Genomic DNA, 12530 nt, shown 5'->3' on the forward strand with positions numbered 1-12530 from the left:
TTATTATTATCTTATCTTTCATAATAGACCTACCTGGTTTGGAGTGTAGATATCAACTTATTAATATCTATTATGTATTAGACCACCGGCCTTGTATTCTGTGGGGCCTTCCCTCCCATTGTGAAGTTAATGGAATTGTTACAGCCTATCTGTTGTTATTAAATTATGACTATATTCTCTTTGGTCCTATGCTTTTTACCCCTCTATATTCACTATGTCACTAATGGGTCCCTCATGCAGACTCGTTTCCCCACATGTAATGCCTATAGTATGCGTCCTGGCTGTTCCACACTTCACAGGACCTTCTTCTTCTTCGGGTGGGATGATTGTATTCTCACTACTGCCATTATTGCTTGTCATATTTCATTCTCTTTTATTTGATCATTGCCGAGTAAACTTCTCAGTTTTTAAAAATAGCTTATTTCTCATGCTTGATAATGTCTTATATTTTTTCTTATTCTCCTAGGAGGGGGTCCAAACTACAGGAAGGACGAATATGTGAACCCTTTATTAAGACCTCTCGGGGATAAGCTGTTAAGCAGGTAAATCCATTTTGTCTCCTCCTGTTGAAGTTTCCTATTTATGTCTCCTTTACGTGGACCTGATTTCACCTTTGTCACTCCCCAAAACTTGAAGTCTGTACTTTTTCCTCCATGGTTATCTCTCATGTGTCTGGCTAGGCTGGTATCTTCCCCCGTATTGATGCTGCTCAGGTGTCTAGAAATCCTTCTTCTTAGCTCCTGGGTGGTCTTCCCCACGTACAGTTTGGGACAGTCATATCTGATGACATACACAACCCCTTTTGTTTTACAATTAATATAATCCCTTATTTCATAATTCCTCCCATCCACTGGATTCTCAAATGTTTTCGTAGTTTTCATCCGACCACAGAATATGCAGTTCCCACATGGAGATGAACCTTTGTGGTTCAGCCAGGTCGTTTTCGTTATTTTGTTAGGTTGATAATGGCTGTGGACTAACATTTCTCTTAGATTCCTTCCTCTTCTATAGGTTATCGCCGGATAACTGGGTATTCATTTCTGTATATCAGCGTCAGCTTTTAATATGTGCCAGTGTCGTCTCAGAATTTGTTTTATGACATTGTGTTCAGTATCATAGGTGCCAATACAACGTATGATTTTTTCACCTCCTTTCTGAGTTCTGCCCACTAGCAATTCCTGCCTTCCTATCTTTCTTGCTTTGTTATATGCTTTATGTAGGCATTTCTTAGAGTACCCTCTATTGTAAAATCATGAATAGAGTGTGTTACATTCTTTTTGGAATGCCTCCTCTGTGGAGCAATTCCGCCTGGCTCTTAAATATTGCCCCACAGGGATTCTCTTTTTCAGGGATTCAGGATGGTAGCTTTGCCAGTGTAGCAGATTGTTTGTAGATGTTGGTTTGCAATATATTTCTGTTTGGATACTGCTGTCAGGTTGCAATATTAGTTTGAGATCCAGGAAATTAATAGTGCTCTTGTGTATTTCAGCTGTAAATTTCATTCCAATCTGGTTGTCGTTCAATTGACAAACAAATTCATGAAATTGGGCTTCAGTGTCATCCCAAAAAATCAAGATGTCGTCTATGTAACGACCCCAAAATAAAATGTGCTGTGTATACCTATCATAAGTTTCTGTGAAAACAATACGATCTTCCCACCACCCTCAAAACAGATTAGCAAAACTTGGTGCACAGATCGTGCCCATAGCGGTGCCAGTTGTCTGTAAATAATATTTCCCATTAACCTCTGAAGACGCTGGAACACGGCGAAACATGTCGGGGGGCAGCGTGAAACTCAAGTTTTAATTCAGTAGAGCTATTCAGCCAACATACACAGGAATGATTGTTACATTGTGCTTGCACCTATACTGGCAGCGCGCAGCCAGTTAAGCAACAATGTTTCATCCTAGATAGGCCATCCTAGGTAGGAGGCTAGCACTAGCAAACGCATACAATATATGAGTGGTTGAGACTACTGATAATTTTAAACACTATATTCAGATATTATAAGTTAGATATTATAAGTTATACCATTAAAGGTTAAGTTTTAGGATTTAGGAGGTGTAGGACAATAGGTGTAAGGTAGTCCTAGGGACATTTGTTATGATTTATTGAATAAAACACCACATCCGAACACCATAAGGGAAAATACAGCTTTTGAAGTTCAACAAGAGGGATAAACCTCCCGTCATCTTTCCCTATTACCTGGGGGAAATAACTACAGGAGGAGAAGTAGTATAGGAACAATTTAGAATTGTATGGGCTATCTATGATGGCAGGATTCCTCTCTAACCAAACAACAACGCAAATGTTTCTGGCTGAGGCTGGGAGAGTATTTTCTACCGAAAGTCTACCAATAGACTGTCTTGATGTAGCTCAGGCGTTTAACCGCCTCCGGACCGCCGAACGCAGCGACGCGTCCTGCAGGCGGTCGATTCATTCCTCCTGGACGCATATACGCGTCCTCTCGCGAGACGCGAGATTTCGGTCAGAGCCGGCCCGCGCATGCGCATCGCGGGCCGGCAAAAGTTTGAGGAGTATTTTGTCAGCAACCTGCCAGCCAATGATCATCGGTGGCAGGTTGCTGATTTTTAAAAAATTGAATCAGAAGCCATCTAAATTATATTTATAAATATAAGGTGTTAAATGGCTTCTCTGCTCCTCTGCTGGTCCTTTTGGTCGGTTGGTTCCAGCAGAGGAGCAGACATCACTGTGAGTACCCACCAACACCACACTTAGCCCCCAGATCACCCTCCATCACCCCAATTAACCCCTTGATCGCCCCCTGTCAATCACCTAGTGAAAGGGAAAAAAGTGATCAGTGTAAACTGTCACTTTTTTTTTTTCACTGGTATTGACTAATAGTTTTAGGATAGTTTAGGTCCCTTGGTTAGGTAGTTAGCGTCAGTTAACGCCCAGCCCACCGCACCGCAGTCACTTATTCGCTGATTAGCGTATCGCTAATCAGCATTTGTACTTTTATAGTATCTGTAAGTGATCAAAACTGATCACAGTCAGATCTATAATTGTATAAGTGTCACCTTAGCTCGCCCTCCACCCAAAACGCAGTGTTTGCCCGATCAGGCCTGATCGGTCGCCCACACGTGCGTTCACCCACGCCCGCCCCACTGCAGTGCCAAAAAAATTATTATTTTTTGATCACTGCACAATCACTTTACAAGCGCTGCGGCGATAAAAAAATCAGTTTTGATATTTTTGATCAATCGCAGCGGCCTCCGGTACTTCGCTAGCCTCCCATTTGTAAGACAGGCTTGCTTTTTTTCTTGGGTAGTCTCAGGGAATACCCCTAAATTTAGTAGTCCAAAAGTCAAACAGGGGGTATTCTTCTGAAGAGGCCTACAGGATTCTGACCCAGTCGGATGAGGAATGGGTACCCTCATCTGACGAATCTAGCGGGTCAGAATATGAACCTGTAGAAAGCAGTGGCAGTCTGACCCAAAGTTCGGACGAGGAGGTTGAGGTCCCTGATAGCACCAGGCGTACCCGCCCCCGTGTCGCTAGACCACAGGTTGTGCAGGATCCGTTTCAAGGGCAGCAGAGTGGGGCTGGCGCTGTCGGATTACGTGGTGAGGCATACACCAGCAGCGCAGCCCATCCTGGACCTAGTACCAGCACTGCCGTACAACATGGTGAAGTGGCGAGCACCAGAAGGGCAGTTGAAGCTGGTACGGTGGCACGTGCAATAGTTACCCCGTCGCAGCCACCGCAAAGACAGGCCCGTAGAGCCCCTAGAGTCCCTGAGGTGCTGGCAAACCCTGATTGGTAGTCCCCAACTTCAGCCGCACCTGTAGTTCCCCCTTTCACCGCCCAGTCTGGAGTTCGGGTTGAGACAGCTCAGATCGGTTCGGCACTGGGATTTTTTGAGCTGTTCTTGACTGCGGAGCTCTTGGACTTAGTCGTGGCAGAAACAAATCGGTATGCCACTCAATTTATAGCCGCCAACCCGGGAAGCTTTTATGCCCAGCCTTTCCGGTGGAAACCAGTCCAAGTTTCCGAAATGAAAATTTTTCTGGGCCTTCTCCTGAACATGGGTCTAACCAAAAAGCATGAATTGCGGTCATATTGGTCCACGAACCCAATTCATCACATGCCCATGTTCTCTGCTGCTATGTCCAGGACACGTTTTGAGACCATCCTGCGTTTCCAGCACTTTAGCGACAACACCACCTCATTTTGTCATTTTACATATACCCATGCTGGGTGAGAGAAATATCTTGGCAAAAGACAACTTTTCCCATTTTTTTATACAAAGTCTGCATTTGACCAAGATATTTATCTCACCCAGCATGGGTATATGTAAAATGACACCCCAAAACACATTCCCCAACTTCTCCTGAGTACGGCAATACCAGATGTGTGACACTTTTTTGCAGCCTAGGTGGGCAAAGGGGCCCATATTCCAAAGAGCACCTTTAGGATTTCACAGGTCATTTTTTACACATTTTGATTTCAAACAACTCACCACACATTAGGGCCCCTAGAATGCCAGGGCAGTATAACTACCCCACAAGTGACCCAATTTTGGAAAGAAGACACCCCAAGGTATTCCGTGAGGGGCATGGCGAGTTCCTAGAATTTATTATTTTTTGTCACAAGTTAGCGTAAAATGATGATTTTTATTAATTTTTTCTTACAAAGTCTCATATTCCACTAACTTGTGACAAAAATAAAAACTTCCATGAACTCACTATTCCCATCACGAAATACCTTGGGATGTCTTCTTTCCAAAATGGGGTCACTTGTGGGGTAGTTATACTGCCCTGGCATTCTAAGGGCCCAAATGTGTGGTAAGTAGTTTGAAATCAAAATGTGTAAAAAATGACCTGTGAAATCCTAAAGGTGCTCTTTGGAATGTGGGCCCCTTTGCCCACCTAGGCTGCAAAAAAGTGTCACACATCTGGTATTTCCGTACTCAGGAGAAGTTGGGGAATATGTTTTGGGGTGTCATTTTACATATACCCATGCTGGGTGAGATAAATATCTTGGTCAAATGCCAACTTTGTATAAAAAAATGGGAAAAGTTGTCTTTTGCCAAGATATTTCTCTCACCCAGCATGGGTATATGTAAAATGACACCCCAAAACACATTCCCCAACTTCTCCTGAGTACGGCAATACCAGATGTGTGACACTTTTTTGCAGCCTAGGTGGGCAAAGGGGCCCACATTCCAAAGAGCACCTTTCGGATTTCACCGCCCATTTTTTACAGATTTTGATTTCAAACTACTTCGCACACATTTGGGCCCCTAAAATGCCAGGGCAGTATAACTACCCCACAAGTGACCCCATTTTGGAAAGAAGACACCCCAAGGTATTTTGTGATGGGCATAGTGAGTTCATGGAAGTTTCTATTTTTTGTCACAAGTTAGTGGAATATGAGACTTTGTAAGAAAAAATAAATAAATTAAAAAAATCATCATTTTCCGCTAACTTGTGACAAAAAATAAAAAGTTCTATGAACTCACTATGCCCATCAGCGAATACCTTAGGGTGTCTACTTTCCGAAATGGGGTCATTTGTGTGGTGTTTGTACTGTCTGACCATTGTAGAACCTCAGGAAACATGACAGGTGCTCAGAAAGTCAGAGCTGCTTCAAAAAGCGGAAATTCACATTTTTGTACCATAGTTGGTAAACGCTATAACTTTTACCCAAACCATTTTTTTTTTTACCCAAACATCTTTTTTTTAACAAAGACATGTAGAACAATACATTTTGAGAAAAATTTATATATGGATGTCGTTTTTTTAGCAAAATTTTACAACTGAAAGTGAAAAAATGTCATTTTTTTGCAAAAAAATCGTTAAACTTCGATTAATAATAAAAAAAGTTAAAATGTTAGCAGCAATGAAATACCACCAAATGAAAGCTTTATTAGTGAGAAGAAAAGGAGGTAAAATTCATTTGGGTGGTAAGTTGCATGACCGAGCAATAAACGGTGAAAGTAGTGTAGTGCAGAAGTGTAAAAAGTGGCCTGGTCATTAAGGGTGTTTAAGGTAGGGGAGCTGAGGTGGTTAAAGAAATCAATAAAACATATAAGCGATATATTCGTGCAGTTTGGGAAACGGCCAGCTTGAATACATACATCCAACAAAAAATTGTATATAGAGGAATGCGAATTAATATAACTCCCAATTCCCATCAGGAGGATAGTGAATTTATAAAGGGGTGGGAAACCTTATTAACAGAAAACTCCTTACGCATGCAAGCGTATCTCCTAGATTACGAACAAAAATCACTGGCAAAAATAACATCGCAATTGCAGAAAGAAATTCAGGAGATCCAAATATTTAAAACCAAAACTGAGTTTGTTGAGTACGAACAGAGATTGCAAAAAAACGTTGAGAGCCTCCAGGGAGAAATCAAAGAACGTAAACATAGGAAATATAATAGAGACAAAAAAGATTTCGATACTGGCAACATATATTCAAAGAGACAAGGAGGACGGTTCCCATACAAGGCAAGGGAAAATTGGAGGGAGTATACAGACATATCAGAGTCAGAAGCCTCTGAGGTGGAAAGTAGCTCTACACAAGCTAAAGGAAATACAAACAGGAGAGCAAAAAACAGACTGCCCTACTCACAGATGAAAAATCCTCCAAAAAATCCCCCCTCTAATACTAATCAGAATCTCATTGCGAATCCAACATGTGTCACAAATCACGAACTGGTACCAACTATGCCAGTACACTAATCACAGTTTCCACAATTATCCTCCTTGTCTACATCAACAAATACAACTCAACTACCTCAAAATGTAACACAGGAAAAAATATCTGTGGATCACTTCAGCTAGACAATGTGGATCAGGTGCTCTTGGTCTAAGTGGCCCACCCAGCCACAGATAAATGGATAAAAATGGAGAGAAATAGACCCGGCACTCTATATATGTTGTCAAGGATGAGATTTTTATTTGATACACATAAAATCAATTATTAAAGCAGCATAAACTATTAAACAACAATATTTAAATATAAAATCATATATCATGAAATGTAGCAGCAATGGTATCAAAAGACTAGCAACAGTATCCAATGTAGCAACAGTGTAGAATAATCGCGGCAATTAGTAACAATGGTAGAAGTTCAAACAGCAATCCAGCGATAGCGCTAATTAGTCCAACCAAAAAACCGCAAACTGAATGTGCGTTTATACATCCATTTGAATGGTAATAGCAACTGATAGCAGCAGAAAGTCGCAGGAGACTTTATGGGTGATTCCGAATCCAAAGGATTTTAAATGTGCGTAATTCCGCTTTTAGTTCTTTATGTCAGTATAGACAGATGGATTTCCAGTCTTTTCAATATGACCGGGAGACCAGCAGATAAATTCAGTGAGCATTCGTGGTGGCGTCCCACCTATTTGTAGTTGCTAGTACACTGTTACCTTAGTCTGGTCGTTTCGCTTCTCTGGACGCCGACTTGATGGTCTGGCGGGTATCAGCTGACTGTGTCTTGTATCATCAGCGAGTTGTACGCTCCATGGGACCATGTGTCATCAGAGTTGTTTTATAGTTCCGAAATTTAATTCAAGTCCAGGGAAGACTCTTTGCCAGCATGCCGGTGCAAGGTATAGCCCATACGCGTTTCGGGGGTGTGCCCCTTCATTAGTGGTAACCCTGCAGTATTTCCCCTCCTTCTTTTATATTAGGATGAGTGTCAAAAACCGGACCGGAATCACAATACTCCATGGGTAAATATAAAACCCGGATTTGTTAAGGTGCGATTTTCTATGCGTTTCCCAAGCAGTTTATATTATCAGAATGCGTTTTCTATATAAAAGCTGCTTAAATACAATAAAAAACACAATGTATATTTAAAAATATAAAATATATTGAATACCGCTAAAATAGATATTAAAAACATCAATTTATGCAGTAAAAGTGTATACAATTACACTAGAATATCCATTTCATCTTTAATGAAACCAGAAATGGCACAGCTATAACTCAGTCACAGTTGTAAATGTAGAATCCAAATATTTCATGATGCGACTTATGTGAATTTGCTATACAATTTTATATTATATTTTAATTTTTTTATGTATATATATATATATTATTGCCTCCATTCACATTAAACTACACTCTAGATTCAATGTGGATTCGATATGAATAGAAGTGATGCAGATACATAGAATAAATGCCAAATAAGTCAAAAAGTCAGAAATGTGAACAATATCATCTCTACATATAGGGCAATGATTCCTCAGTTTGGCCTCTAAATATGGGGACAAATGTGTTCTGTAATGAATGTACTTTGTAGACCCCAATAGTACGGGGAGGGAGGGGGGGGGGAGGTGATATTATAACCTAACCGTACCGGGAAGTGGGAGACTCACAGAAACCCAAATAGTTCCCAATCTGCATTTAACCCATTTGGTGCCAGTGAGCCGAAATCAAATATCAATTTTGATTCTAATCTGGACATCTTTTTTACCAGATCACCTCCTCTCCAGTCTGGTTCTACTTTGGCTAGGGCTGTATATATCAAGCCAGGAGGATCTTTGTTGTGATATGTTTTAAAGTGCTTTGATACGGTATGGTTCTCATAGCCCCGGCGTATGTTGGCCACATGTTCAGAGACCCTTTTCTTTAAGAGTCTCTTCGTGCGGCCAACATATTGTTTTTTGCAGGGGCATGTTAGAAGATAGATGACACTCTTGCTATTGACATGTGGCCAACATACGCCGTAGGAGGGCAACAACCCAGCAGCAGGACCGCTACCTCCGCCTTTGTGCAAGGAGGAACAGGAGGAGCACTGCCAGAGCCCTGCAAAATGACCTCCAGCAGGCCACAAATGTGCATGGGTCTGCTCAAACGGTCAGAAACAGACTCCATGAGGGTGATATGAGGGCCCGACATCCACAGGTGGGGGTTGTGCTTACAGCCCAACACCGTGCAGGACGTTTGGCATTTGCCAGAGAACACCAAGATTGGCAAATTCGCCACTGGCGCCCTGTGCTCTTCACAGATGAAAGCAGGTTCACACTGAGCACATGTGACAGACGTGACAGAGTCTGGAGACGCTGTGGAGAACGTTCTGCTGCCTGCAACATCCTCCAGCATGACTGGTTTGGCATTGGGTCAGTAATGGTGTGGGGTGGCATTTCTTTGGAGGGCCGCACAGCCCTCCATGTGCTCGCCAGAGGTAGCCTGACTGCCATTAGGTACCGAGATAAGATCCTCAGACCCCTTGTGAGACCATATGCTGGTGCGGTTGGCCCTGGGTTCCTCCTAATGCAAGACAATGCTAGACCTTATGTCGCTGGAGTGTGTCAGCAGTTCCTGCAAGACGAAGGCATTGATGCTATGGACTGGCCCGCCCGTTCCCCAGACCTGAATCCAATTGAGCACATCTGGGACATCATGTCTCGCTCTATCCACCAACGTCACGTTGCACCACAGACTGTCCAGGAGTTGGCAGATGCTTTAGTCCAGGTCTGTGAGTAGCTCCCTCAGGAGACCGTCCGCCACCTCATCAGGAGCATGCACAGGCGTTGTAGGGAGGTCATACAGGCACGTGGAGGCCACACACACTACTGAGCCTCATTTTGACTTGTTTTAAGGACATTACATCAAAGTTGGATCAGCCTGTAGTGTGTTTTTCCACTTTTTGAGTGTGACTCCAAATCCAGACCTCCATGGGTTGAAAAATTTGATTTCCATTTTTTAATTTTTGTGTGATTTTGTTGTCAGCACATTCAACTATGTAAAGAACAAAGTATTTCAGAAGAATATTTAATTAACTCAGATCTAGGATGTGTTATTTTTGTGTTCCCTTTATTTTTTTGAGCAGTGTATATATATACATAAAAAAGTTAAAATATAATATTAAATTGTATAGCAAATTCACATAAGTCGCATCATGAAATATTTGGATTCTACATTTACAACTGTGACTGAGTGATAGCTGTGCCATTTCTGGTTTCATTAAAGATGAAATGGATATTCTAGTGTAATTGTATACACTTTTACTGCATAAATTGATGTTTTTAATATCTATTTTAGCGGTATTCAATATATTTTATATTTTTAAATATACATTGTGTTTTTTATTGTATTTAAGCAGCTTTTATATAGAAAACGCATTCTGATAATATAAACCGCTTGGGAAACGCATAGAAAATCGCACCTTAACAAATCCGGGTTTTATATTTACCCATGGAGTATTGTGATTCCGGTCCGGTTTTTGACACTCATCCTAATATAAAAGAAGGAGGGGAAATACTGCAAGGTTACCACTGATGAAGGGGCACACCCCCGAAACGCGTATGGGCTATACCTTGCACCGGCATGCTGGCAAAGAGTCTCCCCTGGACTTGAATTAAATTTCGGAACTATAAAACAACTCTGATGACGCATGGTCCCACGGAGCGTACAACTCGCTGATGATACAAGACACAGTCAGCTGATACCCGCCAGACCATCAAGTCGGCGTCCAGAGAAGCAAAACGACCAGACTAAGGTAACAGTGTACTAGCAACTACAAATAGGTGGGACGCCACCACGAATGCTCACTGTATTTACCTGCTGGTCTCCCGGTCATATTGAAAAGACTGGAAATCCATCTGTCTATACTGACATAAAGAACTGAAAGCGGAATTACGCACATTTAAAATCCTTTGGATTCGGAATCACCCATAAAGTCTCCTGCGACTTTCTGCTGCTATCAGTTGCTATTACCATTCAAATGGATGTATAAACGCACATTCAGTTCGCGTTTTTTGTTGTTGGACTAATTAGCGCTATTGCTGGATTGCTGTTTGAACTTCTACCATTGTTACTAATTGCCGCGATTATTCTACACTGTTGCTACATTGGATAGTGTTGCTAGTCTTTTGATACCATTGCTGCTACATTTCATGATATATGATTTTATATTTTAATATTGTTGTTTAATAGTTTATGCTGCTTTAATAATTGATTTTATGTGTATCAAATAAAAATCTCATCCTTGACAACATATATAGAGTGCCTGGTCTATTTCTCTCCATTTTTACCTCAAAATGTAACACCAGAGAGTTTTTTAGGAATGAGTATACAGCTGAGAGACAGGCAGAAATGGGGCTACAATCAAAAGATCTGAATTTAAATACAAGCCAGTTAAAAGACGGCCACACTGCTATGAATACAGTACAAGATATAATCACTGAGCGAACAATGCAGATTATCAATAAAACTGAGATAGAACTGAAACCCGAGCATACACTCACCTAAAGAATTATTAGGAACACCTGTTCTATTTCTCATTAATACAATTATCTAGTCAACCAATCACATGGCAGTTGCTTCAATGCATTTAGGGGTGTGGTCCTGGTCAAGACAATCTCCTGAACTCCAAACTGAATGTCAGAATGTGAAATAAAGGTGATTTAAGCAATTTTGAGCGTGGCATGGTTGTTGGTGCCAGACGGGCCGGTCTGAGTATTTCACAATCTGCTCAGTTACTGGGATTTTCATGCACAACCATTTCTAGGGTTTACAAAGAATGGTGTGAAAAGGGAAAAACATCCAGTATGCGGCAGTCCTGTGGGCAAAAATGCCTTGTGGATGCTAGAGGTCAGAGGAGAATGGGCCGACTGATTCAAGCTGATAGAGGAGCAACGTTGACTGAAATAACCACTCGTTACAACCGAGGTATGCAGCAAAGCAGTTGTGAAGCCACAACATGCACAACCTTGAGGCGGATGGGCTACAACAGCAGAAGACCCCACCGGGTACCACTCATCTCCACTACAAATAGGAAAAAGAGGCTACAATTTGCACGAGCTCACCAAAATTGGACTGTTGAAGACTGGATAAATGTTGCCTGGTCTGATGAGTCTCGATTTCTGTTGAGACATTCAAATGGTAGAGTCCGAATTTGGCGTAAACAGAATGAGAACATGTATCCATCCTCTGATGGCTACTTCCAGCAGGATAATGCACCATGTCACAAAGCTCGAATCATTTCAAATTGGTTTCTTGAATATGACAATGAGTTCACTGTACTAAAATGGCCCCCACAGTCACCAGATCTCAACCCAATAGAGCATCTTTGGGATGTGGTTGAACAGGAGCTCCATGCCCTGGATGTGCATCCCTCAAATCTCCATCAACTGCAAGATGGTATCCTATCAATATGGGCCAACATTTCTAAAGAATGCTATCAGCACCTTGTTGAATCAATGCCACGTAGAATTAAGGCTGTTCTGAAGGCAAAAGGGGGTCCAACACCGTATTAGTATAGTGTTCCTAATAATTCTTTAGGTGAGTGTATAAGCCTCAAAAAGGCCTATCATTCACTCCGGCACCTCATTTCAATTGCTTCCTGTGGGTAAAGGATATAAATCTGTTTGCCCGTAAACTAGCATTATATGAAGAATTCAATTCTAGGGAACATGAAATTGAAAGCATACAGAAACGGGAGAGAGAAGCAGTTCATACACTCGAACTGCTATTGAGGGAAGGAGAAGGTGAAATAATAGACCCCAGCCCCCCATGCTACACATTGACCCCTAAGTCAAAATTC

At 41.7% G+C, this 12530-nt stretch overlaps 1 long non-coding RNA gene across 1 annotated transcript in view; it reads left to right on the top strand.

Moving 5' to 3' along the window:
- Positions 1-462: 462 nt before the first annotated feature.
- LOC121004449 overlaps positions 463-12530 on the top strand; it is a 43697-nt gene continuing 31629 nt past the window's right edge. Inside the window, exon 1 of the long non-coding RNA XR_005779714.1 lies at positions 463-542. This is a non-coding gene — a long non-coding RNA (uncharacterized LOC121004449). The remainder of the gene's footprint in view (positions 543-12530) is intronic.

The sequence above is a fragment of the Bufo bufo genome, chromosome 6 (assembly GCF_905171765.1).
Source record: "Bufo bufo chromosome 6, aBufBuf1.1, whole genome shotgun sequence".
NCBI classification, from domain to species: domain Eukaryota; kingdom Metazoa; phylum Chordata; class Amphibia; order Anura; family Bufonidae; genus Bufo; species Bufo bufo.